Genomic DNA, 17,503 nt, shown 5'->3' with positions numbered 1-17,503 from the left:
AGTACCATTTAATCCAGGAATCTCAGTACTGAGTATATACCCAAAGAAGTATAAATCATTCTACCATAAAGACACATGCACACATATGTTCATTACAGCACCAATTACAATAGCAAAACTGTGGAAATCAACCTAAATGCCCATCAACGGTAGGCTGGATAAAGAAAATGTGCTATATATACACCATGGAATACTATGTATCCACAAAAAAGAATGAGATCATGTCCTTTGAACATGGATGGAGCTGGAGGTCATTATCCTTAGTGAACTCAGGCAGGAACAGAAAACCAAATATCACATGTTCTCACTTATAAATGGGAGCTAAATAATGAGAACCAATGGGTACAAAGAGGGGAACAACAGACAGCGGGGCCTACTTAAGGAAGGAGAGTAGGAGGAAGCAGAGGATCAGCAAAAATGACTATATGTACTATGCTTAGCACACAGGTGACAAAATAATCTGTACAACAAACCCCCATGACACAAGTTTTCATATATAACAAACCTGCACATGTACTCCTGAAAGTATAACAAAAATTAAAAAAGAAAATCATTTGGCTGTAGGTATGTTAATTTATTTCTGGGCTTTCTATTTTGTTTCATTGGTTTATGTATCTGTTTTTATGCCAGTACTATACTGTTTTGTTTACTATAGCTTCGTTGTATATTTTGAAGTCAAGTACCATGCTGCTTTGAGCTTTGTTCCTTTTGCTCAGGATTGTTTTGGCTATTTCAGGGTTTTTGTGGTTCTATATAAATTTTAGGACTTTTTTTCTATTTCTGTAAATAATGTTATTGAATGTTCTGATAGAGATTGCATTAAACTATGTATTACGTTGGGTAGTATGACCATTTCTATAATATTAATTTTCCAATCCATGAATACAGGATATTTGTGTCCTCTTCCATTTCTTTTATTATTAAAGTTTTAAATGTAGAGATCTTTTTCCTCCTTGGTTAAGTTTATTTCTAGGTATCTTATTTTTTTGTAGCTATTAAAAACATAATTTTTTGACTTCTTTTTGAGGTAGTTAGCAATTAGTGTATAGAAACACTGCTGATTTATGTATGCTGATTTTGTATTCTGCAACTTTCCTCAATTTGTTAGTTACTTTGAACAGTTTTTTTGTGAAGGTTTTAGGGTTTCCTTTATATAAAATCACGTCATCTGCAAATGGACAATTTGACACCCTCCTTTCCAATTTAGATGCCTTTTATTTCTTTATTTTGCCTAAATGTTCTGGCTAGGACTTCCAGTACTCTGTTGAATAAAAGTGGTGAGAGTGTGAATCCTTGTCTTGTCTCTGACCTTAGGGGAAAAACTTTCAGATTTCCCATTCAGTATGCTGTTACCTGTGGAATTCTTATATATAGCCTTCATTGTGTTGAGGTATATACCTTCTATACATATTTTATTGAGAGTTTTTATCATGAGGGATGTTAAACTTTGTCAAATACTTTTTCTGTGCCTATTGAAATGATCATATATGGCTTTTGTCTTCCTGTTAATGTGGTGTATCACATTTATTGGTTTCCATATGTTAAATCATACTTGCATCCCTGTGATGAATTTCACTTGATTACATGAGTGATCTTTTTAATATGCTGTTAAATTCATTTTACTAGTTTTCTGAAAATTTTTGCATCTATGTTCATCTAAAATATTGGCCTGTAGTTGTGTTTCTTTTTTTTCAGGTTGTGTCCTTGTCCAGTTTTAGAGTTGGGGTAATGCTGGACTCAAAATGTGTTTGCAAGTATTCTCTTCTCTTCGGTTTTCTGGAATACTTTGGTAAGAATTGGTATTAGTTCTTTAAGTGTTTGGTAAACTTCAGCAGTTAATCCATCAGGCCCTAGGATTTTCTTTGATGGAAGACTTTTTCTTACTGATTCAATATCGTTACTCATTATTGGTTTGTTCAGTTTTTCCATTTTTTCATAATTTAATCTTAAGGTTATATGTGTCCAGCAGTTTGTCCCTTTCTTCTGTTACCAAATTTGATGGTACACAGTTGTTCATAAGTCTCAGAATTCTTTGTATTTTGCATATTTTACTGTAATGTCTTTTTTCTTTCATCTCTGATTTTATTTATTTGAGTATTTTCTCTGACCTTTCATTTTCTGGGCAACACCAAGTTGTTTCCACTTTAAGGTTATGTACTAGACTTTTCCTCTTACTGGAATGCTCTTGCTTCCACCCATCTTTGCATGCCTGGCTTCTTGATATGCTTTAAGTCTCATTCCAAATATTACCTCCTATGTAAGCCTTCTACCATTTCTTCCAGTTTCACTCTATCCCATTAATCTTACTTTCTACTTAGCAGTTATCATAATTAAAATTGAGTAGTTTGCATCATAGTGTTGAACAGTGTCTCCTTCATCACTCCAAATTCATGTAGAAGATGGGCAGGAGAGAACAGATCTTTTTATCTTGCCCAGTGTTGTATCTCTAGCATTTGCCCAGGTTCTAGCTTGGTGCAATAGCTAGTCTGTGAACAGTTTGTTACCAGTTTGCTAAAAGATAAACCAACACAGAGCTTTCCACTAAAAAAATATATATATATCAGCTAAACTAAACAGTATGCCTAGTTACTTAGTTGATTTATATTCTGACAAACTTCTTTTCTGCCTATGGACTTCTAATAGTTTCTGGAATGCTATGGTCCACCGACTATACCTTGAGTAGCGTTGACCTCATTTCTAAGAGGGGCTGGAAGATTTTATTTCAGTAAAAGCTAAAAGATAACAAAATGTGAGGGATTTAATAAAATATTTGATAGTTTTAGTAGATTGTTTATATTTCAAGTATTACAATCAGTGATAATTTGTTAGTAAAAAAAATTGCTTGTACTTAGCTTGTGAGAAGTAGGGTGGTGTCATCAGAAAAGTCTACTAATAGCCATTAAGGCCAGGTGAGAATAGAGTGTGGGAGAAAAGGCCAACCCACTGAAGCAGTAGATAAAGCTTAATACCAGAAGTCCTATTAGAAGGTAGGACAGACATGGGAATATTCTAATGACAACTAGGGAGAATGTTATTTTGTCTTCCCACAAGAGATCAGCATACTGTATTCCAAACAGAAAAAAGAACTCCACACTGAAAGAGGTTAGTGGGCTTGAAAAACACCAACCTACACCTCAATAATCAGAGGCGGTGAAGATTTCCATAAAGGAAAATAAAAGTTTAAGATTCCAATAAATCGGCCGGGCATGGTGGCTCACGCCTGTAATCCCACCACTTTGGGAGGCCGAGGCAGGCAGATCACGAGGTCAGGAGATTGCGACCATCCTGGCTAACACAGTGAAACCCCGTGTCTACTAAAAATGCAAAAAAATTAGCTGGGCATGGTGGCGGGCACCTGTAGTCCCAGCTACTTGGGAGGCTGAGGCAGGAGAATGGCGTGAACCCAGGAGGCGGAGCTTGCAGTGAGCCGAGATCGGGCCACTGCACTCCAGCCTAGGCCAAAGAGTGAAACTCTCTGTCTGGAAAAAAAAAAAAAAAAAAGATTCCAATAAATCATTAAAATACAATTGTTACAATAACTTACATTTGTGGAGTACTGCCAATGTACTAGATACTGTGGCACATCCATTATGTCAATGAATTTCCTCAATAATTCTTTAGGGCAGATACATCTGTTATTCACTTTAATAGAGGCTTAAACATGTAGTAAGTGGCAGAATCAGTACTTAAACACAAAAAGTCTTAAATGGGAGTCTATGCTCTTAAAATTTATGCATACGGCCTTCCTATGTAAGAAGCTTAACCCCAAATATTGACAGATATAGATAGACAGATAGATAGATAGATAGATAGATAGATAGATAGATAGATAGATATAGATATAGATATGTCTAGAAGGAACCTAGACAGAGATTCTAAACACCAGGTCTTGGGTGAGATACGAGATTGAATATAGAGTGATAAGTGCTGAAAAATAACTTTCTACCAGAAGACCCTCAAAGCCTAAATGTCTGTAATTAGGAATTCTTTTCTTTGGATCTTGAAAGCTTTTCCTATTACTAAGATCTCATAATAACAAGGGAGAAATAAAAAGTTCTGAAACTTGCCTCCTACTGTATCAGAATCCCTGAATTTCTGAATCTGCATTTTTCAAAAGCTCCACATGTGATTCTGATGAACAGACAAGTTTGGAAACCATTGCCTCAAGCTAATCCTTTATGAAGAAATGGTTGGAAGTTTGCTCAGTGACAGACTGATGGTGTTTGGACAGTGAGAAAAGGGTAGGAAAAAACAAAGCATTAAATAGAAACAACATGATTTTTCCTTCCCAAGAGAACTTTTTTTTTAACACTTTCTTACTCCTTTCAGGGCTCTGAGGGGCTTTGCAGCAAATTGACCCAATGTACTAAATAGAATAGTAATTGCATATTCGACAGGTGTTAGTGTGTCTCTTGGAGGAATAGGTGTCCTGGGGATAGAAAGCTCAGATGAATATGATATCATCCTTTGGACAGACAGCTGGAAGTCAACGGTAAGTGTCACTACATGTGGAACAGCATAAACAACGTCCTGTGCTAAAGTGAAGGGACATGGCTTTCCCAGTAAGTTCTTTATTTCAAAATCACATATATTAAGGACTTTTTTTTTTCTAATGATGAATCGATATTCTGCCTGCTATTTTGGGATGTCACTCTGACTCTTGCTCTTATACAATAGAAAAATGGAACTACATAGCAGGAATCCTTGGAAGATTATATTAGTCCGTTTTCGCACTGCTATAAAGAACTACCTGAGACTAGGTAATTTATGAAGAAAAGATGTTTAATTGACTCACAGTTCTGCAGGCTTAAGAGGAAGCATGACTAAAAGGTCTCAGGAAACTTACAATCTGGTGGAAGGCAAAGGGGAAGCAAGGACCTTGAACTTCTTTACATAGTGGCAAGAGAGAGACAGTCGGGTGAACTGCCACACACTTTTAAAGCATCAAATCTCATGGGAACTCCCCTACAATCATGAGAACATGGGGAAAACCACCCCCATGATCCAATCACCTCCACAAGGTCCCTCCCCAGACATGTGGGGGTTACAATTCAACACAAGATTTGGGTGGTGTATTAATTAGTCTGTTCTCACATTGCTATAAGGAAATACCTGAGAATGGATAACTTATAAAGACAAGAGGTTTAATTGACTTACAGTTCTGCATGGCTGGGAAGGACTCAGGAAACTTAGAATCAAGGTGGAAAGCGAAGGGGAAGAAAGGCACCTTCTTCACAGGGTGGAAAGATGGAGTGAGTACAAGCAGGGGAAACGCCAGATGCTTATAAAACCATCAGATCTCATGAGACTCACTAGCCATAGAGACAACAGCATGGAGAAACTGCCCCCATGATCCAATTACCTCCACCCTTGGTCCCACCCTTGGCATGTAAAGATTATGAGGATTACAATTTAAGATGAGATTTTGGGTGAAGACACAGCCAAATCGTATCAAACATAAACCAATACTGGGAAAATCGCAGCCAGTAGGTCTCAAATTGAGGTTCAGCTTCATGTTCTTCTCTACGCCCATTTGTGGCCCTGAATAAAGCTGAATTTTTTTGGTTTTTTTTCGATGGAGTCTCAGTCTGTCACCAGGCTGGAGTGCAGTGGTGTGATCTCAGCTCGCTGCAAACTCTGCCTACTGGGTTCAAGTGATTCTCCTGCCTCAGCCTCCTGAGTAGCTGGGACTAAAAGCCCCCGCCACCACGCCTGACTAATTGTTGTATTTTTAGTAGAAATGAGGTTTCACCATATTGATCAGGCTGGTTTCAAACTCCTGACCTTGTGATCTGCCCACCTTGGCCTCCCGAAGTGCTGGGATTACGAGCGTGAGCCACTGCACCTAGCCAGAGTACAGCTGAGTTTCTATCAACCTATGTCCATTGGTCATGTATATCTGTTAAAATGTGCCATGAGACTCATAATGCCTTATCTAATATTGCCAATATCCATTATATTCAACTATTGTTTGAGTTAATTTAATCTAAAAGAATTCAGGAGAAGCAGCAAGACTACTTTAAGTCCACATTATAACAAAATATGAATTATCCTTTATCTGTAGCTCTGAATGCAGTGCAGAACATACAGGTTTATTTGTATCAGTAGATAATGGTGATGCTAATAACACTTCATATTTGACATAAGTGAATCCTAAATGGAATAACACTTCATATTTGACATAAGTGAATCCTAAATGGAGTCTTAGAGAAAAAGTGGACATATCTATATTTTTTACTTGAGTTTAAGAGTATTTACACAAAATTTATTCATTACTTAACTCATAAATATGAAAGTAGGAACAAGAGGAAGCTTATGCCAGATGTTTGCCTAGGATTGGCATATATTTATTGGAAGATTATGAGAGTTATTGAGAGCAAGTCTAGCTATTATCTGTTTAATTTTTTAAAAGTATATTTATCAGAAAAGTTTACTTGACTTAGAAGTTTTAAAAATGTCATTATTTGCACAGCACATGCAAGCAAGAAGATTTAACTGTCAATAGTTGCTAAGAAAGTGTAACATTAGGTTATACAAGTATGGGGGAAATAAAGACATTTTCATTCATTAAATGTGTGTACTATCATGTTGCACGATATTGAATGTATGAAAGGTGAGATTCATAATAATTAGCATGGGTTAAATTCAGACATTTATATTTGGTGCCAAAAAAAATTGGATACTTACATGATATCCATGTGCCCATTCTGTGCTTTCAGCAAAATGATGAGAAAAATACATCTAGTTAATTTATTTTAGAATAATTTATATATTTGCTTCATTATAGGTGAGAAAGTAGGGGAGAATACATTCCCCAAATGAGAAGACTGAGGAAAAATAATAACTATTCGTAAACCTGAAATTTGTTTGAGGTTTGGCGCAAGCGCAAGATAGAGTTGAAGGTCATTTCTTCTTTCATCTAAATAAATCTTCTTAGGCTGGATGATATATTAAGGGGATATAATCTGTAAAATGTTTTAAATCACTTAACTCTATGTCACCCGGATGCATTTAGTGTGGCTGGAAGGCTCTGTTCAGGAAATGAAGGTTTCTAAATTGTGACTGTTTTTATCAGGGGGTGAATCTTTCCGAAGAGAGAAGATTGGGGATGTGAGAAAAGGTCCTGGCCAGCAGCAATAGCAGACTGTGTCACACTGCCAGCAGCAGCAGCAGGGGAATAAAATCTAAAAATGAAATGTGCTTTTTGAAGGATGCATCCTCTTTGTCTTTTCCCCAGATGTACTCTCTTCCCATTGGTTTACCATATTCTCTTGGCTTGGATGACCACAGTGAGGATGAGACATAGAAAGGAAAACTAAGTCTTTGAGCCAGTTAATAAAATGCTTAATTATTAGTGATATGTAATGTTTCCATTCTTATTGCTTTATATAGAATTTCAGGAAAGACTTCGGAGTCGATAGATCTCTGATCCTTGCATCTGATTTCTGCCTAAGCAGACATCTCTCCCAGAACCTATTTGGGAGCAAGGAGAGAAATGGAGTCAAAGGTGAAAGCTAGCATGAAGATGATTTATTCCAGTAAAACTTGGGCAATGCATCCCCGTCACCATGTCAGCTGTCAAAAATGCCACCGGCCTTTTATTTAGTTGTTTCAGTACTTACTCCTGAAAATCATCAGTCTTTGGAATTGGCACTTTAATTAAAACCTAGAGGGAAGTGGTTGGTATGAATTTGTGCACGGGTTTAAGTGTACATGTGTGAATATGTGCACTTATATGCTTTTGGAGTTTCTGTTTGTGCATGTAAGTTAATATATTTTTAATATGTATACACTTACTAGTGTCTTTATACTTTATGCACTTAGGGTTTATTTAAAGCCGTATTTGTGGTTTTGAGAAACCTATTTATAATCACACTGAGATACAGATACATCAAAAATTGTAATAAGTGAATGTATTCTTTGAAGGAGACCTATTGTAAATCCCGTAAAAAACAAATATTTATTCTAAAAACAAATATTTATTTCTAAGCTATATTCTAAAATATATCCACTGCAAAAACCACAAATTTTTATTCTAAAGGTAGGTTATTCTGGATAATCTAACTTTTTGTAATTCTTATGCTTTTTTTGGTAATATTTTAAGTTTTAAACAAGAAACCTGTGTATGACAGTACTGACTATGGTCAGGCAAAACACAGTTAGATCTGAGGATGCTCTCAAATGGCCCAATGTCTAGGAAACCAATGTCTTAAGTCTCTACCTTTGTGAGAACTCTGGTTAGATTTTCCACACAGAGCTTAGCAAGATGATAATATTTCTGATTTCCTTCTCATCTTCCTTACTAGTGGCATTCTTCATTTTGGGCCTGTGTCACTCTCTTCTGCTATCCCCTGGATAACCAGTCAGACCCCTCCCATCTGGCACTCAAATGGGTACACTCTTTTCTAAGAGGAACTTCTCTCTATAAACCCCAAACGCCATGATAAATTTCCTTTCAAGGAATTGTCTTTAGCTAATATCCATGTTGAATAATGCTAATCACTGTAAAAGTCTGATGAAATATTACAAGGGGAATTTCCTTAGTTAGGGCAAAGCCATGACCGAGACAAGTGATTGTCTAAAGGAATGTCAGATTTCAGCAACATGGTCAGTGAGACACATAAAGAGAAAAAAAACCAAGCTCTTTTTCTCCAAAGAGCTCACACTCTGGGTTATCTTTCCACAGTGCAAAGAAGTATGTGATGTTTTTGCAACAGTGCAAAAAAGTATGTGATTGTCAAGACTGTATTCTAATTTACATAAAGTGAAAGGCCAAGTTGAATATTTGTCCTGTTTAGTGTGAACACCATGAAAATTCATCCAGCAGGACCCCATGCCTGCTGTAAGGGACCCTCGTTCAACAAGCCATAATTGCCTTCACAGACTGACCCCCAAACAATGATAATTCTAAAGAAGAAAATTCCAGGCCAGTTTTCTTGCATCAGTAACAAACAAAGAGGGATGTTATAATAGCTAAGAGAGGAATCATCTGCAATTAGGGTCTTCTGGACAACAGAATATTACAAAGGTATATGATATTTTGGGAACAACATCAGTAAAAGTAACTCTGAACTGGCAATGAAATAACTGATGGTTCTGTTTTGCTGTGTTGGCCTAGGCTGAATATAGAAAAAAAATACATATGTATGTTATATTTCCAGAATCTCCATTCTTTGTCTCACAGGGATGGATTATATTTGGCAAGCTGTGGCATCTTGGCAACTGTCACCTCACATACAGATGGAGATAGGCATGGGTTGGTGAAGATAAAGTAGAGGGGCTGTGAGAATGGCTTGTGTGAAAGTGGGAGAGGACAAGTACTTTTCAGAGTCACAAGAGAATGAGGGGACACACCTTGTATAAGAACAAGAAGAGACTATTGTAGGGGCTCTACTGTATTAATTTGCTAGGGCTGCCATAACAAAATATTATACCACTGATATGGTGGCTGAAACAACAGAAATTAATGTTATCATGCTTCTGGAGGTTAGAAGTTCAAGACCAAAGTGCTGGCAGGGTTGGTTTCTTTTGTGGCCTCTCTCCTTGGTTTGCAGATGGCTGCCCTCTTGCTGCCTCCTCACATGGTTATCTCTATAAACACATGTTCCTGTTGTCTCTATGTCCCAATCTCTTCTTAACAAAAACACCAGACAGACTGGATTTGTGTCTCCCCTAATGGCTTTGTCTTAATTTAAGCACCTCTTTAAAGACCCTGTCTCTAAATGCAGTCACATTATGATACTTGAGTTTGGCAATTTAACATACGAATTTTGGAAGGACACAAGTCAGCCTTAACACCCACATTACCATATACTACAACATGCTCTTGTCAAATCCAGAAATTAGCTTGGTCTTGGTAACTTACACAGATGGTCAAAGCTCTGAGGCTGAGTTTTGTTTGTTTCTCTTTCAGCATTTCAGCAATAATGGCTCCAGGCTGACATATCTGGGATATTATTCCATGTATTTGCTATTTCTACTCATTATGCTATCTCTACTTCTAGTTTTATTAAACAACTATTAATAGCTACCTCTGTAGTATATCTCTGTCCTCAAATGTTTTTGTCTGTTTGATATTTGGTTTAGATCAGGAATCACAAATTAAATCCCTACAGAGAATGAGTAGACAGCACAAATGATGAAATTGGCCCAGCATAGGCTAACAGGAGTGTTGAGATATATGGTGAATCAGAAATGAGAAAGCCCTGGCCCTTCTAAAGGGAGAAGTGCTGCTGATCTCTACTTGCTTGGAGCCATGTGGAAATTCTGGTAGTACTAGGTTTTCTGGTTTTTATAGTGAAGTTGGGAATACAGATTTTAATTGAATACTTATAATTTAAAATTTTTGAACTATTTCAAATAAAATACTGTGTTGGCCCTTAGTCTATATTCCTTCATAAAGATTGTGTCTTGCATCTACTAGAGATGCCGTTTCAGAGCCAATGGTCAATATAGAAATTCTCATTGAGAATAGGAAATACTAGAATAGTGTGTTCATTTGTAGAAGATAGAGACATTTCTATTTTCCAGGATTCACCTTAGATAAAGCACTATGTATATTTTTGTTTTTTGTTTTTTCTTTTTTTTTTTTTTCTTTTGAGACAGGGTCTCACGGTCGCCCAGGCTGGAGTGCAGTGGCACCATCTTGGCTCACTGCAACCTCTGCCTCCTGGGCTCAAGAGATCCTCCCACCTCAGCCTCCCAAGTAGCTAGAACTAGAGACATGAGCCACCATGCCTGGCTAGTTTTTTATACTTTTTATAGAGATGGGGTTCTGCCATGTTGCCCAAGCTTGTCTTGAACTCCTAGACTCAAGTGATCCACCTGTCTCAGCCTCCCGAATTGCTGGGATTACAGGTGTGAGCCACTGCGTCTCTGTGTGTTTCATTAAAAAAAAACATCTACTTAGAGTAAAAAGAAGACTACATGGACATTCTCAAGCAATAAAAATCTATTCACCTTAAATTATAAATTAGAATACTAAGGAAGGCTAAGAGAAGAGAAGGACAGGAGAGGTTCAGCAGCAACAGGTGAGCCAGTGAGATACAGAAAGGTTGTATATCTCAGAAGGTGAGAAATAGTCCAAGCCACCGCAATCAATCCAAAAGGCCTCATGGAAGTAAGAGTGCTTAAGCTGGGTTTAAATCATGAGTAGAAAAGTGACTTCTAATTTTAGGATGTGGTAAAGGCAGAAGCAGCATGTTACATTTAGGGAATAGTGAGGACTAACTCTTAATTGAGAATGGAAACTATCCTTCTGTAAAGTTAAACCAGTGGGCATTTGTAGTTTGGTGTCATTTCTGGTTGCATTTCCTAACCTTGAGATCTTTGCCTAGTTAAGAAAATAGGTGAGAGAAGAACAGAACACTAAAAGAGAGTCTGTACAGAGTAGAAGTTCACAGGCATTTTTTTCTGTTAAGGACCATCATATAATCTCTGCAAGTGCTCAACTCTGTGGTAGCATGAAAGCAGCCATAAAGAAATGAGTGTGGTTGTGTCCCAGTAACATTTTATTTACAAAAGAGGTAGTAGGCAAGACTTGATCTTGCCTCTAATCTGGAGGGAAAAGAGACACTGATGTAGGCTAAGAGGAGGAGAGCAAGGAAGAAGCATCCAGAGACAGAGGCCCTAAATAGTGCCAAACGCAACACTGAACACTTTCAAAATGACTAATATGTTTTTTGAAACTCTATGGAAGTGTAAGAAAGGAAGAAACCAGTATGGTAGGAAGATGATGGGTAGGTGATTTTTTTTTAATGCAGACAGAAATGACAGGCACTATATGGGAAAAATAAAATCCAAATGAAATGAGAGACCAAGCCTATCTGAGGAGGCCAAATGGAAGAAGAAAGCCAGAGCATGGAGGTCAGATCATTCAGAGACATATCAAACATTAGAACAGAGAGGATCCAATGGTAAAACAGTAGATGACGACACAAGCCCATTGCAATAAAAGGGCTCAAAAAGGGGATCTGAGCTCTTATTTTACTGGGGCTACTTCTTTGAACAAGGAACTCGTCAACCTCATTAAGCAAGTCCTGTTTTTTCTTTCAGCAGCTGTCCCAAATTTCTTTCTTCATCTCTAGTCAACTATTCCAGCCCTGAGAGGCATCCAGGAAGATAAGAAATGATGAGGGACATGAGCCTCTGTTGGCGTTCCTGTGCATCTCCCTCAACACCAGGCCCACTTGCCATCCCTCTTTATTTCTGAAAGCTTTATTCCAGTGAGGTATGAATGATCCCATAGGCACAGTGTGGAGTCTACAGAGTATTAAGCCTTGCAGATGTCATTAAGGCAATGTTCCCAGCTGAAGTAATGAATGCAGCCAGCAGGAGACCCAGAGAATTGAGTTTATTGAGGGGATTGTTGTAGTCTCATTATCTAGTTTAACAATTTGGGGATCACCAAATCACATATCATCATAACTCCCTTCTTGCCAATGTTTTCCCCTTCTCTTTCGAGACCTGCCACTGAATCATTTCACAGTATGCTTTAATGACAGTGGATATGGGATTCACTGTGGTTTTATAATAACGCTGCAGCTGCCAGGCTTGTCTAAAGAATTACAAGGTCTCTTTTTTCAAGCACAGTGAAATGAATATCCCATCAAAAATAACACCTTGGATTTTTAAAAAAAAGGTGCTTGGATACAACTTGCAAGAACTAAATTCTCTTTTAGTTTTTATTCTAGAGTAATTCCTAAGCCCTGAGACAATGCCCTTTGTGTGAAGCAGAATATGAGGTACTCACTGGCTTAGGGTAAAACTGACTGTACTTGTCTCCATCTTCCACAAGCCCAGCTGATATTTTATTAACATCCCTGTGCAGCCAGCACCTGGCTCAGTGCCTCGCACATAAGAATTGCTCAGTAAGTGGGAGGCAGGTTGGAGGGATGAATAATTACAAATTTCCCTTGTGTTTCACAGGTCTTGGGAGGAAGCCGGTTAATGTCCTCTTCTCTTGTTATTTACTTTGCAAACTACCATTAGGATTCGGATGCGTTCCAGAGAAGGCTTTTTATTTAGCAACATGAGAACTAGGCAACCTACTTTTTTGTTCTCAAATTTGAACCATTGCTATGAAAATATTTTGAATTGATAGACAATTGGAGCTTGTTTTCTGTACACTCAGCTATAGGCTATCAACTTAAAACTTGAGAGGTTTTTTTAGTGAGGCTTGTTAATGTCTATTATGTGACCAGTACTGATCACAACTTTATAATTACATGAGGACCATCATGTGGTTGGATGTTTTCTTATACTGACAAGCAGATAGGCGCTTTTTGACCGTACATTCTCCATGTTTCTCCATTGTCATCTCTCTGCTGTTTCTGCTGATAATTAAAACCTATGAAATTCATGACTAAATCCGATATTTAAATAATTTATTGTATATTTTACAGACAAGCTATATTCTTCACTTATTGAAGGTACAATTAAAAACACATAAAACTTTAATTCATATAATGTTTAATTGGTAGGTTTGAAGCCAATTATGGTACCAGTGTACTCTTTCCCCAGTTTTAATTCCTACATTAGTTTTCATTAAAAATGTTAAATTAAAAGAAATTGTCATTAAGTATCAGAGAAAGCTGTCACTGAACCTAGCAGGTGGTATCTGTTAACAAAGCTAAAATCACTTAGGAAGATGCTTCCAATGGAATCATGTCTTGATAACTACTGTTAAGCAACAAGAATCCCATTGCCCCCAACACACACATCCTATGATATCCTATACTAAAAGCTACAGCACATATCCAAGCCAGAAAATTGGAAAGTCTTAATAAATAAAAAAAAAACATAATGAAATAAACATCAGTTAACAATTATATGACAACAAAATTGACAACCTTTAAAAAAGACAAATGTGCCCTAAGACCCAGGATTACTCAGCTTAAAATTTTAAATGCTGTTTGGTAGTATCTTCCATATTCTTGGTTTTCTCTCTTTCCCAGAAGGTCTTTCCTATCTGAGAAAAAGTTAGGAAAAAAGTCAAGGCCATTAATAACATTGAACCCCTGGTCTGAAGCATAAAATTATCTCTGTCCCTTTCTGTTTCAGAATATCTCAAGAAAGGGCTATAATTACTATTAATAGCCTGAATCAAAGAAATTTTAAAAATTATAATTTTCTCTTTGTCTTATTCTTTTTCTCCAATTTCTATACTTTCTGTTCTTTGAGACACAGTCTCGCTCTGTTGACCAGGCTTTGGTGCAGTGTTGCGATCTTGGCTCACTGCAAGCTCCGCCTCCCGGGTTCACGCCATTCTCCTGCCTCAGTCTCCCGAGTAGCTGGGACTACAGGCGCCCGGCACCACGCCTGGCTAATTTTTTTTTTTTTAATTTTTAGTAGAGACGGGGTTTCACCGTGTTAGCCAGGATGGTCTCGATCTCCTGACCTCATGATCTACCCGCCTTGGCCTGCCAAAGTGCTGGGATTACAGGCAGGAGACACCGCGCCTGGCCATCTGTACTTCTTTAATTAAACGCACTGAGTGGAAAAATATTTTGTACTGGAGGGTGAGGAAGGTTGCACAACAATATTCTTATGGTGAGAATATTGAAAATTCTATTTCAGCTATTTTGAAATATAGATTATTGTTGATTATAGTTACCCTACTAATAGAACACCAGGACTTATCCCTCCTAACTGTATCTTTGTACCTGCTAACTTCTCACCCTTCTCCTCCCATCTCTCTCCAGCCTCTGGTAACCACTCTTCTACTTTACTTTTATGAAATCAACTTCTTAAGATTCCACATGTGAATGAGGTCATGCAGTATTTATCCTTCCGTGCTTGCTTTATTTCACTAAACATAAAGACCTCCAGTTCCATCCATATTTCTGTAAGTGAAACTTTTCTTCTTATGGCTAAATAGTATTCAATTGTATATATATACACCACAATTCCTTTATTCTTTTGTCCATTGGTCAACATTTAGATTGATTCCATATCTTGGCTATTTTGAAGAGTGCTGCAATAAACACAGAAATGCAGATATCTCTTCAATATATGGATTTTATTTCTTTGGATATACATACAGTAGTAGGATTGTCAGGGCCTATAATAGTTCTATTTAAATTTTTTGAGAAGCCTCCATGCTATTGTCCATAATGGCTACACTAACTTACGTGCCCACCAACAGGGTATACCAATTCCTTTCTCTCCACATTCTTGCTAGCATTTAGTATTTTTTGTCTTTTGGTAGCCATTTTAACTGGACTGAGGTAACATCACATTGTGATTTTGATTTGCATTTCCCTGACTGGTGATGTTGAGCATTTTTTCATATACCTGCTGCCCATCTGTATGTCTTCTTTTGCAAAATGTCTATCAGATACATTGCCCAGTTTTAATTTGGTTGTTTTTTTTGCTATTGAGTTAATTCTTTATATATTCTAGTCATTAATTCCTTGTCAGATACATAGTTTGTGAATATTTTCTCTCATTCTGTAGGTTGGCCCTTCATTCTATTGTTTCCTTTGCTGTGCAGGAGTCTTTTTTGGATGTAATCCTATTTGTCTGTTTTTCCTTTGGTGCCTGTGCTTTTGATAAAAATAAATAAAATAATAAAAAAACCTTGCCCAATCTAAAGTCATGAAGCATTTTACCTGTTTTATTCTAGTAGTCTCGTAGTTTTGGGCTTTACATTTAAATCTTTAATTCATTGTAAGTTGATTTTTTTGAAAGTGGTGAGAGATAGTGGTCTAGTTTCATTCTTTTGTATACGGATATCCTAGTTTCTCAGAGCCATTTATTGAAGGGACTGAATATGTTTTCCTGAATATGTGCTCTTGGAGCCTTTGTTGAAAGTCATTTGGTTGTTCATGTGTGGATTTTTTTTTTCTGGATTATCTCTTTTTAGTACTTCCTGTACTCACTCAACACAGAGTCTCTAGAACCTCCTGATGAATCCATTTAAAATAGTTTTGGATCTATGAAGAGAACAGGGATTAGGATCCCTTAGTCTAAGCAGTGTGTGGTGTCCCTCACTGGATCTGCTCTTCAATTTCCATGATAGCAAGTGCCCACCAGACTGGGGAATTGGAATAGATCTATACGTTTCTTTTCACTAAAATTCTGTATTATATTCTGACTTTATGTATTATATAATAAAAAAAGGTTTAAAAATGAGACACCACATCACCCCTGCCATGACTTGACCTGGCCTACTACTTCTTAGACAAACAATCTGAATTTTGCTCTTAGTTGGACTTTTTGCTAATTATATGCCCTCTTGTTCTATTCCTTCGTACTAACTTTGAAAATATATGTGCATTTTTCTTAGAATTGTTATTGGGTTTTACGTTTTGTGTGTGTGTGTGTGTGTGTGTGTGTGTGTGTGTGTGTGTGTGTGTTGATTAATAAACTACGTAACTGAGGATGGAAAAACAGAAGTTTGCCCAAGTTTTGAATAGTCTTCCTCAACTGTATTTTTCTCCATAAGCACTGTTATTTTTAGGGATCAGTTTTGTGGATTCTAAGATTTTTCAGGAATGCATATATTGTGTTATGTTATGACTTGTAGTTTTAAAAAAGTCAAATAGTGCCAAAAGGCTTATAAAAATAGCGTCGGCTTTCTGTCTCAAAACTGTTAGAAACTCTTCTTTATCCCTAGCGTTCTAAGATTTCATGATGTGCCTTTTTGTGGGGCTTCTTAAATTCATTTTGTTGGGCACTCAGTGGGTACTTTTTATCTGAAGTTACATGCTTTTCGCTTTTGGAAAATTTTCTTGTATGATTTCTTTGATAATTCTCTCATTTTTTTCTAGAACATCTATGAACACAGTGAAAATGGATGAAGATTTAAATGAAACTTCCTCAGTTATGTAATCCAAACTACAAAAATCGAAGTCAAGGGAGATGGATGCCAGGTGTTAGCCTAAGAGTTGGCATATATTTTTTGGAGTGCTGTGAGGTGTATTGCAAGTCTTGCCATTATTTGTTTACATTTTTCAAAAAGCTAAAAGTCGAAATAGCCAAAATAACTCAGACTATTTCAAAAGCTCATTATATGCATAGTGTACTCATTTGAGCAAGAGGAAAGTCTGACTGCTAAGAGTTGCTAGGAAAGGATAAAAGTGAACTGTATGTGTAAAGAAGGGAATGAGAAGGTTGCACACAGGTAGTAGGCTCTTTACCAGCCACTGCTTCCATCCCTAGTTGCTGGGAATATGGGCTGATATATAACAACATCCCCTTTCCTAGACAATTTTCTGATCAACCAGGAGCTGCCTTTCCTCAGGGGCTATGCAACCACCTCTTGGAGTTCAGAATTTAGATGATGACTAACTGATATCAAGGTTTAAAGGCTGCTTGTGTCAAAGTGAGATTGATTCAGTGGTGCAATGTGTACTCTAGAGTTTTCACCATGAGACCAGACGTAAAGAAGCCTCTGAGACCAGATTCTTGTGCATGTTTTTCGTCTTGCCTATCCTGCATTCCTCAACTCTCCTGAAGGCTTTCCCTCATTCTGTCACTTGAACAAGAATCCCCTCCCAGG

Source organism: Pan troglodytes, chromosome 12, assembly GCF_028858775.2.
Source record: "Pan troglodytes isolate AG18354 chromosome 12, NHGRI_mPanTro3-v2.0_pri, whole genome shotgun sequence".
Taxonomy (NCBI): Eukaryota; Metazoa; Chordata; class Mammalia; order Primates; family Hominidae; genus Pan; species Pan troglodytes.
This window is presented reverse-complemented; position numbering follows the sequence as displayed.